This window comes from Pseudophryne corroboree, chromosome 11 (assembly GCF_028390025.1).
Source record: "Pseudophryne corroboree isolate aPseCor3 chromosome 11, aPseCor3.hap2, whole genome shotgun sequence".
Taxonomy (NCBI): domain Eukaryota; kingdom Metazoa; phylum Chordata; class Amphibia; order Anura; family Myobatrachidae; genus Pseudophryne; species Pseudophryne corroboree.
This window is the reverse complement of record NC_086454.1, coordinates 285,196,706-285,215,598: the sequence shown is the minus strand read 5'-3', so window position 1 is coordinate 285,215,598 and position 18,893 is coordinate 285,196,706. Positions and strand designations below refer to the sequence as shown.

Genomic DNA, 18,893 nt, shown 5'->3' with positions numbered 1-18,893 from the left:
ACGACACAGAGGTAGAGCAATGGACTACTGTACCGTACTGCTATATATATATACTGGTGGTCAGCAAAATTCTGCACTGTCCTCCTACTATAATACTGCGCACAACTAAAATGCAGCACAGGTATGGATAGATAGTATACTTGACGACAGAGGTAAAGCAATGGACTACTGTACCATACTGCTATATATATATACTGGTGGTCAGCAAAATTCTGCACTGTCCTCCTACTATAATACTGCGCACAACTACAATGCAGCACAGATATGGACAGTATACTTGACACAGAGGTAGAGCAATGAACTACTGTACCGTTCTGCTATATATATACTGGTGTTCAGCAAAATTCTGCATTGTCCTCCTACTATATACTGCGCACAACTAAAATGCAGCACAGGTATGGATGGATGGTATACTTGACGACAGAGGTAGAGCAATGGACTACTGTACCGTACTGCTATATATATATATTGGTGGTCAGCAAAATTCTGCAATGTCCTCCTACTATAATACTGCGCACAACTAAAATGCAGCACAGGTATGAATGGATAGTATACTTGACGACACAGAGGTAGAGCAATGGTCTACTGTACCGTACTGCTATATATATACTTGTGGTCAGCAAAATTCTGCACTGTCCTCCGACTATAATACTGCATACAACTACAATGCAGCACAGATATGGATAGTATACTTGACACAGAGGTAGAGCAATGGACTACTGTACCGTTCTGCTATATATATACTGGTGGTCAGCAAAATTCTGCACTGTCCTCTGACTATATACTGCGCACAACTAAAATGCAGCACAGGTATGGATGGATAGTATACTTGACGACACAGAGGTAGAGCAATGGACCACTGTACCGTACTGCTATATATATATACTGGTGGTCAGCAAAATTCTGCACTGTCCTCCTACTATAATACTGCGCACAACTACAATGCAGCACAGATATGGATAGTATACTTGACGACACAGAGGTAGAGCAATGGACTACTCTACCGTACTGCTATATATATACTGGTGGTCAGCAAAATTCTGCACTATTCTCCTACTATAATACTGCGCACAACTACAATGCAGCACAGGTATTGAAGGATAGTATACTTGATGACAGAGGTAGAGCAATGGACTACTGTACCGTACTGCTATATATATATACTGGTGGTCAGCAAAATTCTGCACTGTCCTCCTACTATAATACTGCGCACAACTACAATGCAGCACAGGTATGGATGGATAGTATACTTGACGACACAGAGGTAGAGCAATGAACTACTGTACCGTACTGCTATATATATACTGGTGGTCAGAAAAATTCTGCACTGTCCTCCTACTATATACTACGCACAACTAAAATGCAGTACAGGTATGAATGGATAGTATACTTGACAACACAGAGGTAGAGCAATGGACTACTGTACCGTACTGCTATATATATATATATATACTGGTGGTCAGCAAAATTCTGCACTGTCCTCCTGTAATACTGCGCACAACTACAATGCAGCACAGACATGGATAGTATACTTGACGAAAGATATAGGAAGAAAAATATCTACTCCCCTGTTCAAATGAGTTCCTTGTTATCTTCACAGATGAGGATTCAAATGACATGAAAAAAAGACAAACAGAAAAAAAATAGTGTAATCCCGTTACAATATTCCACAATATTTCAACACTTCTTAATGGATTCCTGGAGCTCTACCACCACCATTCCTATATGTGTTTATTACCAGGGTTACCCCCTATGCAAAACATTCACACTCGAGTGCTGATATAATAAGTTGAGAATAATATAGTCCTGTGATGATATTCCACAGTATTCTGGTGCTTCTTAACACGTTTCTGAAATTATCCCACCACCTGTGTATAACTGTTCTTGGGGTTGCCCCCTTACACAGAGCACTCACAAAAAAGGTTTTTTTTTTTAAAGGCCTTTCTTTATGTCTCTTTCTTTAATTAAAACCACCATACAGATAAATGTGGCGGGTTTCCCCCCTCTACATTCGACTCACTGTGGTCCACTTGACTTGATTGCATGTAATTAACACCTCAGGCGTCTTCCTCATTAGTTCCACATCAACTCCATTTTTTATAGAGGGCGATCACCACCAGATTGTATAAAAATGACAAATTTTATTCCACAAAATTGGAATGATCTCCAAAACATACAAAATGATCCATAAAAACACATAAAATTTACATAAAAAGGTGACCTTTTGTGCCCGGTTAGGAGAGACTTATTTCCCTAGATGTTAAATGGATCCCGAAAATTGGGGAAAAAAGTCTCACCGCTTTTCCAGACAGGTACACCATGGAAAGAAGAAGTCCCACCGATGCGTTTCGATCCTATAGAGGATCTTTTTCAAGGTATGAGGGACTCCTGTACAATCACAACTATTTATACCATTCCTTCAATCTTTCCACCAATGGCCTGTTGAATTGATACAAAACCAGCATTTCTCAATTTCCCTATAGCTAATACAATGATTTCCTATTCTAATACATGTTTCAGGGTTGTCCCGATTCCCGCCCCCACATAGGCGTTATCTCCAGAATTTCCTGCCAAAAAGGGGGCCATCCCCTTTGCCAACGATCTGCGTCAGACCTCCGCTACCGGAAGTACCTAGACGCGAGTGCCCGGCTACTTCCGACAACCAATTCCCTCACATCAGCCGTGCTAGAATGCCAGCCGGAACCGGAAGCATCCCCACATCTGGTCACGTCATCTCCTGTAATCGCTGCACAATGTGGCACAGACCTAGCTGTTTAATTCCCTTTTCATCTTCCTGGAAGTAACGTCACCGGATGTAGTGAGGCGGCCATTTTCCCGGGGTCCTCCACAACATGACATCTTTTTATCTTTGTTTAAAATGTCCATTTCCTCCATTTGCAATTGGTCCATCTTCTCATGTTCTTTATCTTTATATTCTATAGCTACAATAGTCCTTTGTAATAAGTCCATTGTTAAATGCTGAAATAAATAAAAATATACATAGACAGAAGATGTTGAATCGATATATAACATATTCCAAAACTATCACAAAAACGATTTTACTTCAAAATCACTGTTCAGTCCCCCAGGGATTCCATATTGAAAAATCATTTTCATTTCACTTTTAGCAATAGAACTTGTAATATTACAATGCCTTTTATCCTTCCTAATTTGTTTCAAGCCAAAAAATTTTTTTATATGGCCTGTATCACAATTATGATTCTGTTTGAAATGTGAAGAAAGGGATTGAGTTTCCAACCCCTTCCTGATGTTACGGAGGTGCTCCCCTATTCTTACTTTCAGGGGTCTCGTTGTTCTCCCTATATAGAATTTGTTACATGTACATTCAACAGCATATATAATATCTTTACTAGTACTTGTAATAAATTCCTTTATCTTATGTGTATTATCATTAATCATAACCACTTCGCATTTCTTTGTTGTATTTCCTCTAATATTTTTGCACCCTATACAGGTGCCACACCTGTAAAATCCAATCGACATAATTTGTCCTATATTCCTGTCTTGGTTCAGGTGTGCACTGTGTACCAAATGATCTTTCAAATTGGAGGCCTTTCTATATATGTAACTTGGTTTACTAGGGATTATGGAGCCTATTATTGGACCCCTCAATAACAATGGCCAATGTTTTTTAAGAACATTTTCAAGTTCTTTATGTTGTGTGTTGAAGTCAGTTATGAACGCCCAGGCATATCTGTCATTTTGTTCCTTACTTTTTCCTGTAGTATTTAATAGATCTTTTCTGTTTATTTTCCTTGTAATTTCCATACCATTCTCTATTTTGTCTGAGTTATATCCGCATGATTTGAAAATAGATTTCATATCCGCAGCCTGTTCCTCAAACACATTCATTTCTGAACAATTATGTCTTAAACGTTTAAGCTGCCCACCAGGGATAGATTCCAGCCAATTAACGTGATGGCAGCTTCCAGACGTAATATAAGCAAAGGAATCTGTATTTTTTCTGTAGTTTCTAGTGTGTATCATATTCTCTTTAATATATACAGTTATGTCTAAATAATTTATTTCCATCTGACTCTTCTCAAATGACAACTTGATGTTCTTATCATTTCCATTAAGATATTTACAAAACAACTCCAAATTTTTCAAATCCCCCTTCCAGACGAAAAAAATATCGTCAATATATCGTGACCAGGACACCAGGTTTGCTCCAAATGGGTTGTTGCTCCAAATTCTCTCCTCCTCCCAGCAACCCATAAATATGTTGGCATAACTCGAAGCAAACCTGGTGCCCATGGCCGTCCCTCTCTTTTGTACGAAAAAATCATCTTTAAATAGAAAATAATTATGGTGGAGTATAAATTCAATACTCCTTAAGAGTAGTTCTAGTAGATTTGCACTATATTCTGTGTTCTTTAAATGACCAGAAACTGCCTCTATTCCCTGCACATGATCAATGATCGTATACAGGGAACTGACGTCCGCGCTCACCAACCATAGACCCTCTTCCCACGTAATACCCTCCAATACATTCAGAAAAGCTGCTGTGTCTTTTAGATGTGATTTGTTTTTTAAAACAAGGGGCTGCAAATAATAATCAATAAATTGGGACAAGTTCGCTGTCATGGATTCAATTCCCGAGACTATTGGGCGTCCCGCGGGATTAGTCAGAGATTTGTGAATTTTAGGGAGTACATACAGGACTGGTATTACTGGTTCCTCTGTAATGATAAATTTTCTTTCTGTATCGCTTATGGTCCCATTTTTTTCATAGATGTCAATGAGTACCTTCAATTCAGCCAAAAAGGTATCTGTAGGGTCATTCCTCAATTTCCTATATGTACCCCTATCATCTAGTTGTCTAAAGACCTCTTTTTCGTAGTCAGTGATGTTCATGACCACGACCCCCCCGCCCTTATCGGCGGGTTTGATGATTATTTCTTTGTTTTTGGATAAATCCTTCAATGCTTGTCTCTCTTTCCAATTCAAATTATATCTAATCTTTTTCTTTTTTATCCCTCTGATGTCTTCTAAAACTTGACTACTAAAGGCATCTATATAGCTACCTTTCAAATATGAGGGATTAAACGTAGACCTGGGTTTAAATGGGGTAATAGACCCTCCCTCCTGTTCCCTTACGTCTTTATCTCCCTCTCTTGTAAGAAAAAATTTCTTAATAGCTAATTTCCTAGTGAACTTTTGAAGGTCCACAAAGACATCAAATGAATTACATTTGGCAGCAGGGGCATACTTCAGACCTTTCTCCAGAAGGCTCCTTTCCTGGACTGATAAATTATGGGTGCTTAAGTTGAAAATTTTTACTTTTCCTTCATTTTTACAAGCATTTTCTACACCTTGGGTCGAATCCTCCCTACTTTCAACACTCCTCATTACATGTTCTCCTATTTTTGTCTTCTTCTTTTTGTGTTTTTTTAGGGGGTTTCTTTTCCCTCCCCTTTTCCCCGTCCTTGTTTTAAATTGTCTCTCCGATATCTCCTGTCTTGCCCTAAAAAATGAGATTGCCTATGTGTTCCATTCTCCCTCCTCTCGTGATTGATACCTGTTTGTCCTCCAATTCCCATTGTCTAAAGGCTGATATCTATTCCTTGTTGATATGGAATAGTTATTGGTCTGATATTGACCATATCTATGTGGGTATTGATAGGGCCCTTTGTTCCCTTGCCTTCTCTCCTCTCGTACAAATCCGTTATCTCTATCTCTCTCTGGTATATAGTGATCTATCCTCCTATATTATCTTTGACGAGGGATTCTTTGGGATTGGGGTCTATATGTTCTCCTCCCCCTATCCTCATAATCATTGTCCCTACTTACATCCCTCTTCCTTCATTGTATGCCTCTCTTGGGTGTTGTGTATCCTTCCTCATTAAGGTTTTCCTCATTCAATAAACACTTATCCCTTTGAAACTTTCTTAGTTTTTTCTCTTTCAAGACTTTCTCTGTCCTTTTTAACTTTAATTCAATATCTTTCTCTTTCTCCTTATATTCTGCTGATTCTACAAAAGGACTAATGAGGGCTCTACTTTTTTCAATCTCCTCCTCCAATTTCTTTAACTCACGCCCTCTTTCTTCTACAATGAGTCCCATTAATGAGCTGGAGCATTTATCCACAATCCATTGCCATTCTCTCTTAAATCCCTCTGAGGTAGATGTAAAGGAGGGTTTTTTTTTATCTATTTTTAGACCCTTTGGAATCATCTGGTGTGAAATGTATTTTTCCAACAATGCAATCTCCCACCAGATTTTGCTTTCCTTCATGATGTCCTTTTCAAGTTTTAACATCATGGTTTCCAAATCCACATCTGTGACCTCAATATTATCTATCACGGGGTTGAAGAGAGAATCTAGTCTAATTTTTCTACTTTCTCTAAAGTTAAACATTTTGCTGCACCAGTTATAGAACCTCCTTGGTGTAAACAAATAGACTTAGAACAAAAGTTTGGAGTTTCTTACTAGGCGCAATACGAAGCAGCCACACTGTTGATCTAAGTGATACACCAATCACTTTACACAATATAAACAATGGAAATTCGATCAGACAGAAACAGCGCTAGGTATAGGAAGAAAAATATCTACTCCCCTGTTCAAATGAGTTCCTTGTTATCTTCTCAGATGAGGATTCAAATGACATGAAAAAAAGACAAACACAAAAAAAATAGTATAATCCCGTTACAATATTCCACAATATTTCAACACTTCTTAATGGATTCCTGGAGCTCTACCACCACCATTCCTATATGTGTTTATTACCGGGGTTACCCCCTATGCAAAACACTCACACTCGAGTGCTGATATAATAAGTTGAGAATAATATAGTCCTGTGATGATAAGTCACCCATATGTTTTATTATTATACAAACTAGAACCAATAACCTAGAAATAATGACACGTACAACTGTATAGATTGGAAAAATTGGAGGTCACAGCCAAATTTATTAAATTGGAATTAGAATTATTAATCACCGGTGGCGAAAAAAGCAGTGCCAACTCGGCCATGGCTTAAAACTTTTGAAACTTTAAATAAATGGGGCGGAGTTTCCGCCCCTTGCGCAGTCCGTCTCGCCTTTCTCAAAGGGGAAATGCTAGCCAAGCTCTGCTGCGCTAAATTGAGCCGCCGAATAGCACTGCTTTCCGCCCGCTGCGCCTCGCACTTGCTGGAATAATTATAGCTTATTATTCCAACGATAAAAAAAAACTTTCAAAGCACATTGAAAGAAAAACACAATTCACGAATATAAATTGCTGGGTGGGTGGGTGGGATCACAAATGGGCAAGAGGAATTTGAATCCTCTGCCAGCACTTAAATAAACTAATCTACCCCGCCTACCTAACTACTCCCTATTGGATAATGCTTGATTGACATCTATTAACAACCTATTAGAAAATATCAACACAAAACCAGATCTAACTAGCTTAGCTACCTAACAAACAGGGAACCCGCCTACCTAACTACTCCCTATTGGATAAATGCTTAACTGACATACATCAACACCTATTAAAAAATATCAACACAAAAACCAGCTCTAACTAGCTTAGCTACATAACAAACAGGGTGCTTATATTCACTCTATCCTATACAGTCTCTCGTTCTTTTTAAGTCACCCATATGTTTTATTATTATGCAAACTAGAACCAATAACCTAGAAATAATGACACGTACAACTGTATAGATTGGAAAAATTGGAGGTCACAGCCAAATTTATTAAATTGGAATTAGAATTATTAATCACCGGTGGCGAAAAAAGCAGTGCCAACTCGGCCATGGCTTAAAACTTTTGAAACTTTAAATAAATGGGGCGGAGTTTCCGCCCCTTGCGCAGTCCGTCCTGGGTAGAACCATCTCCCCTTAATTAGCACAGTGCTGGTCCCTCCTTAAGATGGTGACCTGGTCCTCCCCTGAGGTAGTGACCGACTCGCCTTTCTCAAAGGGGAAATGCTAGCCAAGCTCTGCTGCGCTAAATTGAGCCGCCGAATAGCACTGCTTTCCGCCACATTCGAAGACTCCAGACTGCGAAACCGCCACCAACAGCCTACCTTCACAATTCGTTTAAGCCTTTCAACAATGCTGTGACAAACAACTCCAAACCATCTTCAGATAAATGCACTCCATCTAATCTGTACAATTCTACCTTCTCGTAATGCTTAACCACTTTCCCTTTTAAACTAATAACAAATCTGGAGGTTGCGGCATTGAGCTTCCTTCTTACTTTATCTAAGGCCACTCCCCCTTGGGTGCCCCTCCAAAATCTACGCGGTACCACTTCTGATCACACCACCTTAACCGCCGGCCAATGTTCTGCAATTATTTGAAAATCTTTCTTTATGCTGTTAATTAACTCTATACCCTTACAAGTACCTAAATCATTGCCTCCTAAGTGTATCAACAAGCAATCAGGGGCACCCCAATTCTTCTCGCCATCCCAAAGCACACTCAATAAATTGCTCCATCTCATTCCCCTTATACCTATCCACCTCACTTTAAAAGGGAACGCCTTAGATGCCTTGTGCCTACTGGCCCAATAGACATATGAATGACCCACAATCCACACCCGGCTTGACAATGTCAAAAAACCTGCAGAAAAAACAGCAAAACAAATAATATTTTATTTAAATTATGATTCAACAAACCTTTAAAAACAGGGAGGGATAAAACTTAGTTATTTTGGCGACCCAGATGGAGGTGAACGACACCAAACCTCAAAAATTCTTGTGAGGGAAAAGGTGAAAAGAACTCCAATCCCCCTTTAACGGCGGGTAGCTTATGGCCCTGGGTTTCCTAAATAACAAACTCGCAGGATGCCTCTATTAATGCAACTTATCCCCTCTAACATAACGCTTGTAAGCATCTGACTTCCACCGTCCCAACCTCTTAATCTCTTCCTTGGAAGAGCCTGCCACAGCTGCGCAAGTCGCTGCTCCTATCCTGAAAGAATGTGTCCCGTAATGCTCTAATGGAAGGCCCAATGCTATTAAACATTTATTAAAAATACTCGTGAATTGAAATTTAGATAAAGGACTCCGATCCCTATGTACCAACCACTGATCCCCCCCTTTCGGACGAATTCGCCCGAAGGCCTCAGCTAATCTTACTGGGCAGATGCTCGGCTCCAAATGCATAGGGACAGAAATCCATTTACCCCTTCCCAACTGATCCGTTTTGGACCGGTGTATCTTGATGAGAAGCTTATCACTCCTAACTACTACATTACTCAACAATATACCCGTATCAACTGAACCCTTGTTTTTTGCAACTAGTTCACCTACTCTTAATGCACCAAAAAAGGCCACTGCAAATGCCAAACTAAAAAGGTTAACCTCGAACTCTCCTATCGCAATACCCAAAACGGCCATAATTAGATCTCTCAAAAGCTCGATGTCAATTGGCCTACGCTCATCTCTTATATTTGCCTGCTCTTTAGACCACCCCTTCATTGCCTTTGATAACATAAAAGATTTAGTTGGGTCGATCAACCCTTCTAAACGTGAAAAATACGAAATTCCTGCTAAAGCACCCGACATAGCCGCTTTAGAACGACCCTTTTCATGCCCTAACCATACAAACGCTAACATAACATCCTGTACACTCTTACCACCACCTTCCGAATTCATGTACGCCTGCCACTCATTCCATGCTGCAGAATACGATCTCAACGTCCCAGGTGCCAATGCCTTCAATGCTAACGCTTTCATGCCGGATTGATGATCTGCCATACAAATTTAGGACATGACAAACCCTCTAATCTAGCCGCTGGAGCTAATGTTCTAAATATATCCCATTGAAAATGGGACAAAGCATCCGCTATCTCGTTCCTCACCCCAGGCACATGCCTAGCACTTAACTCTATATTCTTCTGCATACATCTAAGAGTTAAATGCCTTAACAACTTCAACGCATGATAACATGAAGACTTTTGGTTGTTGATCGCTTGAACTACCCCTAGATTGTCGCACCAAAACAAAACCCTTTGATTACCTAGCTTATAGCCCCATATCTCCACCGCGACAATAATTGGAAAAAGCTCAAGTAGAAGCATGTTATTAGTAAGCCCTTTCCTACGCCATTCCTCAGGCCAAGCTTCCGCACACCATTCACCTTCAAAATATGCACCGAAGCCTAGGGACCCTGATGCATTTGTGAAACATTGCAAATCTCTGTTGCTCACTTCTTCCTGCAGCCAAATACAAACCCCATTAAATTCTCTCAAAAATTCTAACCAAACCTTACAATCTTCTTTCAAGTCCGTTGAAATGCAAATAAAATGGTGCGATTTCTTAACCCCTGCAGTGGCTCTTTCTAGCCTCGACTAAAAATCCTTCCCATTGGAATGACCCTACAAGAAAAATTTAATAACCCCAGAAGTGATTGTACCTGCTTCAGAGTCATCTTTTTTGCAGAAATAAAATTCTCCAATAAACTCCTTAAACCATTCACTTTTTCCGCTGGCAACCTACAAAGGCCTGCTTCAGTATCAATCTCTATACCCAGATAAGATAAACGGGTCACAGGCCCCTCTGTTTTTTCCTTAGCTACGGTACACCCATTACTGAAAAAAGAGCTTGAACCGAAAACAGCAATTCATTACATGCCGAGCTACTCGCAGGGCCTGCCAACAAGAAATCATCCAAATAATGAGCGACTCCTGTCTGACCTGTGCCAGCCTTCACACACCACTGTAAAAATGAACTAAAACATTTAAAGTAAGAACACGAAATTGAACAGCCCATCGGCAAACACCTGTCCACATAAAATTGGCCCTCAAGCTTGAAACCCATGTATTTAAATGAATCCGGATGCAGCGGCAACAATCTAAAAGCCGACTCTATATCCACTTTTGCTAACATAGCTCCTACACCAAAACCTTGAACCATATCAACGGCTTCCTCAAAAGACTGATACTTAACGCTACACAAAGAAGGGTCCAGAGCCTCGTTTATTGAGCCCCCCTCCGGATAGGAAAGGTGCTGAATTATCCGAAATTTACCCGGCTCCTTTTTTGCAACTACCCCCAATGGTGAAACACAAAATTCAGCTAAAGGCGGACTTTTAAAAGGTCCACACATACGCCCCAAACTAACTTCAGCAGCAATTTTGGCTCTTACTATTTCTGGATAATCTCTAGCTGATTTAAGATTCCTCCTGGCTAAAACTAATACTGGCCTAACTATTGGCAATTTAAAACCTAACTTAAAACCTTGCAATAAAAATGCCGCCTCCTCCCTGAGAGGATAGCGGTCCAACCAACGCTCTAAAACTACTACATCTACTGGGGACTCGGCTTTACCTATTAGCGGCCCTCTGCTCCCCTCTACCCCCTGATTGAGTTGCGGACCTGCTGCAATCCTTTGCTGCGTGACCTCCGCCACACAGCATGCAGATATGTCTATATCTACATGTTGTTCCCCTACTGCATTGCGCGTTATTGAACGCGTAACATTTTCCTCTTCCTCCTGTGTTAAAGCCTGGTCTAAACTGAAAGGGCTGTTTACGACCCATCGACTCTGTAAAAGACCTATTACTATGAGTTACCTCCAACCAAACCTCTACATCTTTGAAACCTAAACTTAGCAATTTCTGACCGTCTTGCTTCTTCCTAAATAATTAGTCGTACTGACGCCAAACATTATGCCTAGCCGTCAGAAACATATTATGAATAAGATGTAGATATTTAATCACGTTAAGAAACTCCGATGGACGAGATTCTATATAACAAGCCGCAAAAATGTACATCCCCGTAAGCCAATTGGGATAACTCCTCCTTGCCTCTTCTGCCACCGCCCCCCCCGACCTTTGCTGTATCCAGAGCCTTTTTAGCTTCGTGTGTAATCGCGAACATATCTACGAAGCGCCCTTTTTTTATACGCTCCCTCACCTTAGACCTTACTCCCCTCAATATTGCCGTATTTGCACAATGCACACTATCGCCTGACGCATCTGGAGCCGAACTGCCCGCTAAACTGCGCCCTCCCTTTGAAACCTTACGCTTTCCCCTAAGATGCTGAACGAATGTCCGCATAAATTTACGCGGATTCTCCAGCGAGCTAGACGTATCCGACGATTCGTCAGAATGCGAAGATTTTGCGCTAAGCTGAATTTCTGTAATTATCTTACCAGCTCCTGATGCAGAAGGACCTTCGCCTGCGTCTCCTGCGGTCTCCTGTCCCACGTTGTGCGACGCGCCCGCCGCAACTTGACTCGATGATTGTTGATCCTGCGAAATCCCAACGTCTGCTGACGAATCTAACGAAGCTGCGTGAGACGCTAACACCTGCGGACTCAATAAAACAGCGTTACTTCCTGCCTGCCCCGCCCCGTCTGACCCATCGGCTGCTACCGACGATGCGCGTGCTTGAGAGTGCACGTTTGCTTGACTTTCTGACCGCCCTGGTGATGGGGGTCTAGCTGGTGGAGGAACTTGTGGCAGAGGCGGCATCCCTATCTGATGAACACCCATAAACTGATTAGGCGCAGGCTGAAACCAATGCCCATATTGAGGGCCCGCCTGCGGGTTCTCGGAATATGCATAAACTGTGGAAAAGCAAACGGTTGATATAAATTACCTAACTGCTGGGTATATTGAGGGTTAAAGAAATGCTGCTGTCTTGTTAAAGGCAGCTGCGCGACATTTTCTTGTGCCCCTTGACTAAAATACGGGGACCAGGACCCTTGCTGGAGTTGAACATTCCCCCTTGTCTGCACATTAAATTGATGGGAAAAAGGGGGAGGGGGGGGGGATTGCAAACAATCTCCTTGCCGTACCCAAACCTGCCACTGCAGGCCCTGGGGAACTCCTCATATTCCCTGTTGCCCCCACCACATTTACATTATTATTACTTTCACCGACAATGGGAGAGGCTAATATATTGCCTCTCCCTTGGGTTACTAATGGCTGCTCGCCTATCCCTGCCACTGCTCTCCCCTCCCCAGCTCCTAAAGCTGTGGGAGAGGGGCTAACGGCCGCCGGGTCCGTCGTCATGGCAACGGGGGCGGGGCTTGGAGCAGCGGGTACCGACGCACCAGACCCGCTGCTTAATGCTGGGGATGGCCGGCGGGGCGTGCTCGCAGGGCTGGCTGTCGCTCCCGACAGCCAGGCCCGCAGCACTGAGGGAGACGGAGAGGGAGGCGGGTGACTCGTCACCGCTGCCTTCGACGGAGCCGCGCGAGTGCTGGAAGCCGCGTGACCGGCTCCCCTCACAGAGAAACGCCGCGCTCCCCTCACGGCCGGAGAGGCAGCGGCTGCAGAAAGAGGTCTGGATACCTCAACCAAGCGGCGGGGAGGGGGCGCACTGCGGCGGGGGCGAGGCATTATAATACCTAAAGTACTTAAGTGGCAGCAAAAACCCTACCTAAGCCTAACCCTTAAAATTACCTCACAATTTTTTCTTTTTACCAAATAAACCTCCAATATACAAGCCACCAAATTTAATATGCTTAACTACGTAAGTGTTAATAATATTATCAAGGAATAAATTTATCTTAAACCAATTAGCAGTATATGAAACACCTGTGGAGTGATACTAAATAATTTACCAGCCCCAGGGATCACAAAATGGCAAGAGGAATTTGAATCCTCTGCCAGCACTTAAATAAACTAATCTACCCCGCCTACCTAACTACTCCCTATTGGATAATGCTTGATTGACATCTATTAACAACCTATTAGAAAATATCAACACAAAACCAGATCTAACTAGCTTAGCTACCTAACAAACAGGGAACCCGCCTACCTAACTACTCCCTATTGGATAAATGCTTAACTGACATACATCAACACCTATTAAAAAATATCAACACAAAAACCAGCTCTAACTAGCTTAGCTACATAACAAACAGGGTGCTTATATTCACTCTATCCTATACAGTCTCTCGTTCTTTTTATTCCACAGTATTCTGGTGCTTCTTAACATGTTTCTGAAATTATCCCACCACCTGTGTATAACTGTTCTTGGGGTTGCCCCCTTACACAGAGCACTCACAAAAAAGGGTTTTTTTTAAAAGGCATTTCATTATGTCTCTTTCTTTGATTGAAACCACCATACAGATAAATGTGTCGGGGTTCCCCCTTCTACATTCGACTCACTGTGGTCCACTTGACTTGATTGCATGTGATAAACACCTCAGGCGTCTTCCTCATTAGTTCCACATCTAATCCCTGGGGGACTGAACAGTGATTTTGAAGTAAAATGTTTTTTTGTGATAGTTTTGGAATATGTTATATATCGATTCAACATCTTCTGTCTATGTATATTTTTATTTATTTCAGCATTTAACAATGGACTTATTACAAAGGACTATTGTGGCTATAGAATATAAAGATAAAGAACATGAGAAGATGGACCAATTGAAAATGGAGGAAATGGACATTTTAAACAAAGATAAAAAGATGTCATGTTGTGGAGGACCCCGGGAAAATGGCCGCCTCACTACATCCGGTGACGTCACTTCCGGGAAGATGAAAAGGGAATTAAACAGCTAGGTCCGTGCCACATTGTGCAGCGATTACAGGAGATGACGTGACCGGATGTGGGGATGCTTCCGGTTCCGGCTGGCATTCTAGCTCGGCCGATGTGAGGGAATTGGTTGGAGGAAGAAGCTGGGCACTCGCGTCTAGGTACTTCCGGTAGCGGAGGTCTGACGCGGATGGTTGGCAAAGGGGATGGCCCCCTTTTTGGCGGGAAATTCTGGAGATAACGCCTATGTGGGGGCGGGAATCGGGACAACCCTGAAACGTGTATTAGAATAGGAAATCATTGTATTAGCTATAGGGAAATTGAGAAATGCTGGTTTTGTATCAATTCAACAGGCCATTGGTGGAAAGATTGAAGGAGTGGTATAAATAGTTGTGATTGTACAGGAGTCCCTCATACCTTGAAAAAGATCCTCTATAGGATCGAAACGCGTCGGTGGGACTTCTTCTTTCCATGGTGTACCTGTCTGGAAAAGCGGTGAGACTTTCCCCCCCAATTTTTTGGATCCATTTAACATCTAGGGAAATAAGTCTCTCCTAACCGGGCACAAAGGGTCACCTTTTTATGTAAATTTTCTGTGTTTTTATGGATCATTTTGTATGTTTTGGAGATCATTCCAATTTTGTGGAATAAAATTTGTCATTTTTATACAATCTGGTGGTGATCGCCCTCTATAAAAAACGGAGTTGATGTGGAACTAATGAGGAAGACGCCTGAGGTGTTTATTACATGCAATCAAGTCAAGTGGACCACAGTGAGTCGAATGTAGAAGGGGGAACCCCGACACATTTATCTGTATGGTGGTTTCAAGCCTTTAAAAAAAAACCTTTTTTGTGAGTGCTCTGTGTAAGGGGGCAACCCCAAGAACAGTTATACACAGGTGGTGGGATAATTTCAGAAACGTGTTAAGAAGCACCAGAATACTGTGGAATATCATCACAGGACTATATTATTCTCAACTTATTATATCAGCACTCGAGTGTGTTTTGCATAGGGGGTAACCCCGGTAATAAACACATATAGGAATGGTGGTGGTAGAGCTCCAGGAATCCATTAAGAAGTGTTGAAATATTGTGGAATATTGTAACGGGATTACACTATTTTTTTTGTGTTTGTCTTTTTTTCATGTCATTTGAATCCTCATCTGTAAAGATAACAAGGAACTCATTTGAACAGGGGAGTAGATATTTTTCTTCCTATACCTAGCGCTGTTTCTGTCTTATCGAATTTCCATTGTTTATATTGTGTAAAGTCATTGGTGTATCACTTAGATCAACAGTGTGGCTGCTTCGTATTGCGCCTAGTAAGAAACTCCAAACTTTTGTTCTAAGTATACTTGACGACACAGAGGTAGAGCAATGGACTACTGTACCGTACTGCTATATATATACTGGTGGTCAGCAGGGCCGTTTCTAGCCAATTTGGCTCCCAGTGCAAGATTTAAAAATGCGCCCCCCCCCCCCCCCCATTCACATAAGACAAAATGTGCCCCCCCATAGATATAAAGAGGAAAAGCATGCGCGCGTGCTCCCGTCAAAGGGGCGTGGTCTCGTTAAAATGGGCGTGGCTTTGTTTTAAAAAAAAGTCCTCATTTTACACATTATAGCAGGCACACGACCCCATTTTAAACAGCACGGCAGGCAAGTGTCCCCATTTTACACAGCACGGTAGGCAAGTGTCCCCATTTTAAACATTGCGGCAGGCACGTGCCCCAATTTTACACATTGCGGCAGGAAAGTGTCCCCATTTTACACATTGCGGCAGGCACGTGCTCCCATTTTACACAGTACGGCAGGCAAGTGTCCCCATTTTACACAGCACGGTAGGCAAGTGTCCCCATTTTACACATTGCGGCAGGCACGTGCCCCCATTTTACACATTGCGGCAGGAAAGTGTCCCCATTTTACACATTGCGGCAGGAAAGTGTCCCCATTTTCCACATTGCGGCAGGAAAGTGTCCCCATTTTACACATTGCAGCAGGCACGTGCCCCCATTTTACACAGTACGGCAGGCAAGTGTCCCCATTTTAACATTGCGGCAGGTACGTGCCCCCATTTTACACAGTACGGTAGGCAAGTGTCCCCATTTTACACATTGCAGCAGGCACGTGCCCCCATTTTACACATTGCGGCAGGCACGTGCCCCCATTTTACACAGTACGGCAGGCAAGTGTCCCCATTTTACACATTCCGGCAGACAGGCGTCCTCATTTTACACATTAAGGCAGGCAAGAGTCCCCATTTTACACATTCCGGCAGACTGCGTCCCCATTTTACACATTCCGGCAGGCAAGAGTCCCCATTTTACATATTCTGGCAGACAGGTGTCCCCGTTTTACACATTCCGGCAGACAGGTGTCCCCATTTTACACAGTACGGCAGGTGGGGGGGGGGGGGGGGAGGGAGAGAGAGTGAGAGGGGCTGACTTACATTTGAAGCGGTTCTTCCCGCTCTTCAGCTGCCTCTCCCTCGTCTGCGCGCCTCCGGCCAGCTTGGCTCCCCCTTCTCTCTCCTCCCGAGTGCCCAGCTCGGGGGGCGGGGTTTCACGGAATGATGCGATTGCATCGTGACATCACGACGCAAACGCGTCATTCCGCGAAACCCCGCCCCCCGAGTTGGGCACTCGGGAGGAGAGGGGAGGGGGGATTCAAAGTGCTTAAGTAGTGCTGCGGCGGGCTCCCCGTGCGGTTGCATGGCTCGCCCGCCGCAAGAAACGGCACTGGTGGTCAGCAAAATTCTGCACTGTCCTCCAACTATAATACTGCGCACAACTACAATGCAGCACAGGTATGGATGTATAGTATACTTGACGACACAGAGGTAGAGCAATGGACTACTGTACCGTACTGCTATATATATACTGGTGGTCAGCAAAATTCTGCACTGTTCTCCTACTATAATACTGCGCACAACTAAAATGCAGCACAGGTATGGATGGATAGTATACTTGACGACACAGAGGTAGAGCAATGGACTACTGTACCGTACTGCTATATATATACTGGTGGCCAGCAAAATTCTGCACTGTCCTCCTACTATATACTGCGCACAACTAAAATGCAGCACAGGTATGGATGGATAGTATACTTGATGACACAGAGGTAGAGCAATGGACTACTGTACCGTACTGCTATATATATATACTGGTGGTCAGCAAAATTCTGCACTGTCCTCCTACTATAATACTGCGCACAACTACAATGCAGCACAGATATGGATAGTATACTTGACGACACAGAAGAAGAGCAATGGACTACTGTACCGTACTGCTATATATATATACTGGTGGTCAGCAAAATTCTGCACTGTCCTCCTACTATATACTACAATGCAGCACAGATATGGAGCGTTTTTCAGGCAGAGAACGTAGATATTTGCAGCACACTGAGCACAGATATTTGCAGCACACTGAGCACATATATTTGCAGCACACTGAGCACAGATATTTGCAGCACACTGAACACAGAAACTGAGAGAACGCAGCCACGTCCTCTCGCTATCATCTCCAATGCACGAGTGAAAATGGCGGTGACGCGCGGCTCCTTATATAGAATACGAATCTCGCGAGAATCCGACAGCGGGATGATGACGTTCGGGCGCGCTCGGGTTAACCGAGCAAGGCGGGAAGATCCGAGGCTGCCTCGGAACCGTGTAAAATAGGTGAAGTTTGGGGGGGTTTGTATCTTGACGAACCGAACCCGCTCATCTCTAGTTTCTACACATTGGCGAAACCCGTCCACCAATTAAAAGTCCAGCAACGTCCGTGTTAACATAAGAAGAGCAGAATCAAAAGAATAGCAGAACTGAACTTTTTTAGACAATCTTTATTGACAAAACACAAAACAATCAGAAAGGACGCCGGAAATGCATTACTACACTCAACAGGAATAGGGTAAATTTACTAAAGCTACTAAAAATGAAAATTGGTGATGTTGCCCATAGCAACCAATCAGATTCTGTCTATCATTTTCTAGGATGCAAAAATGAAATGATAGATAGAATCTGATTGGTTCCTATGGACACATCAACACTTTTCATTTTTAGAAGGTTTAGTAAATTGACCCCTTTAAGTACTTAAAGAGCGTGATAACATTGAAAAATAAGCACATCTAGCTAACGCAGGCAGCAGTACAGTATAGAAAAATCAACAGTAGATATCGAGAAGCGGTATGTACATGGATTTTCTCTGCCTTTAGCGGGGTTTTTTTTACCGCTAACTCATGTTAGTACATAGACCCCTTTCTCTCTCACTTTATCTCTCTCCAAGGTTTGATACATAAGCCCCCTGAGTAAGGTAGTGGAGATGCTGCTAACATGGACTATTTTAATTTTGTAGGTTAATTGACTCTTTTAAAACTTTTAGTGATGATCTGATAAATACTTTTTGTTTCCCATTTGCTTCCCCTCTTTGGTTTTATTTGTTTTAT

General features: G+C 42.6%; 1 long non-coding RNA gene across 1 annotated transcript in view; it reads right to left on the bottom strand.

Moving 5' to 3' along the window:
* Positions 1 to 2,121: 2,121 nt before the first annotated feature.
* The window catches only part of LOC134970176 (uncharacterized), a 61,423-nt gene continuing 44,651 nt past the window's right edge, over positions 2,122 to 18,893 (bottom strand). Inside the window, exon 2 of the long non-coding RNA XR_010189712.1 lies at positions 2,122 to 2,979. This is a non-coding gene — a long non-coding RNA (uncharacterized LOC134970176). The remainder of the gene's footprint in view (positions 2,980 to 18,893) is intronic.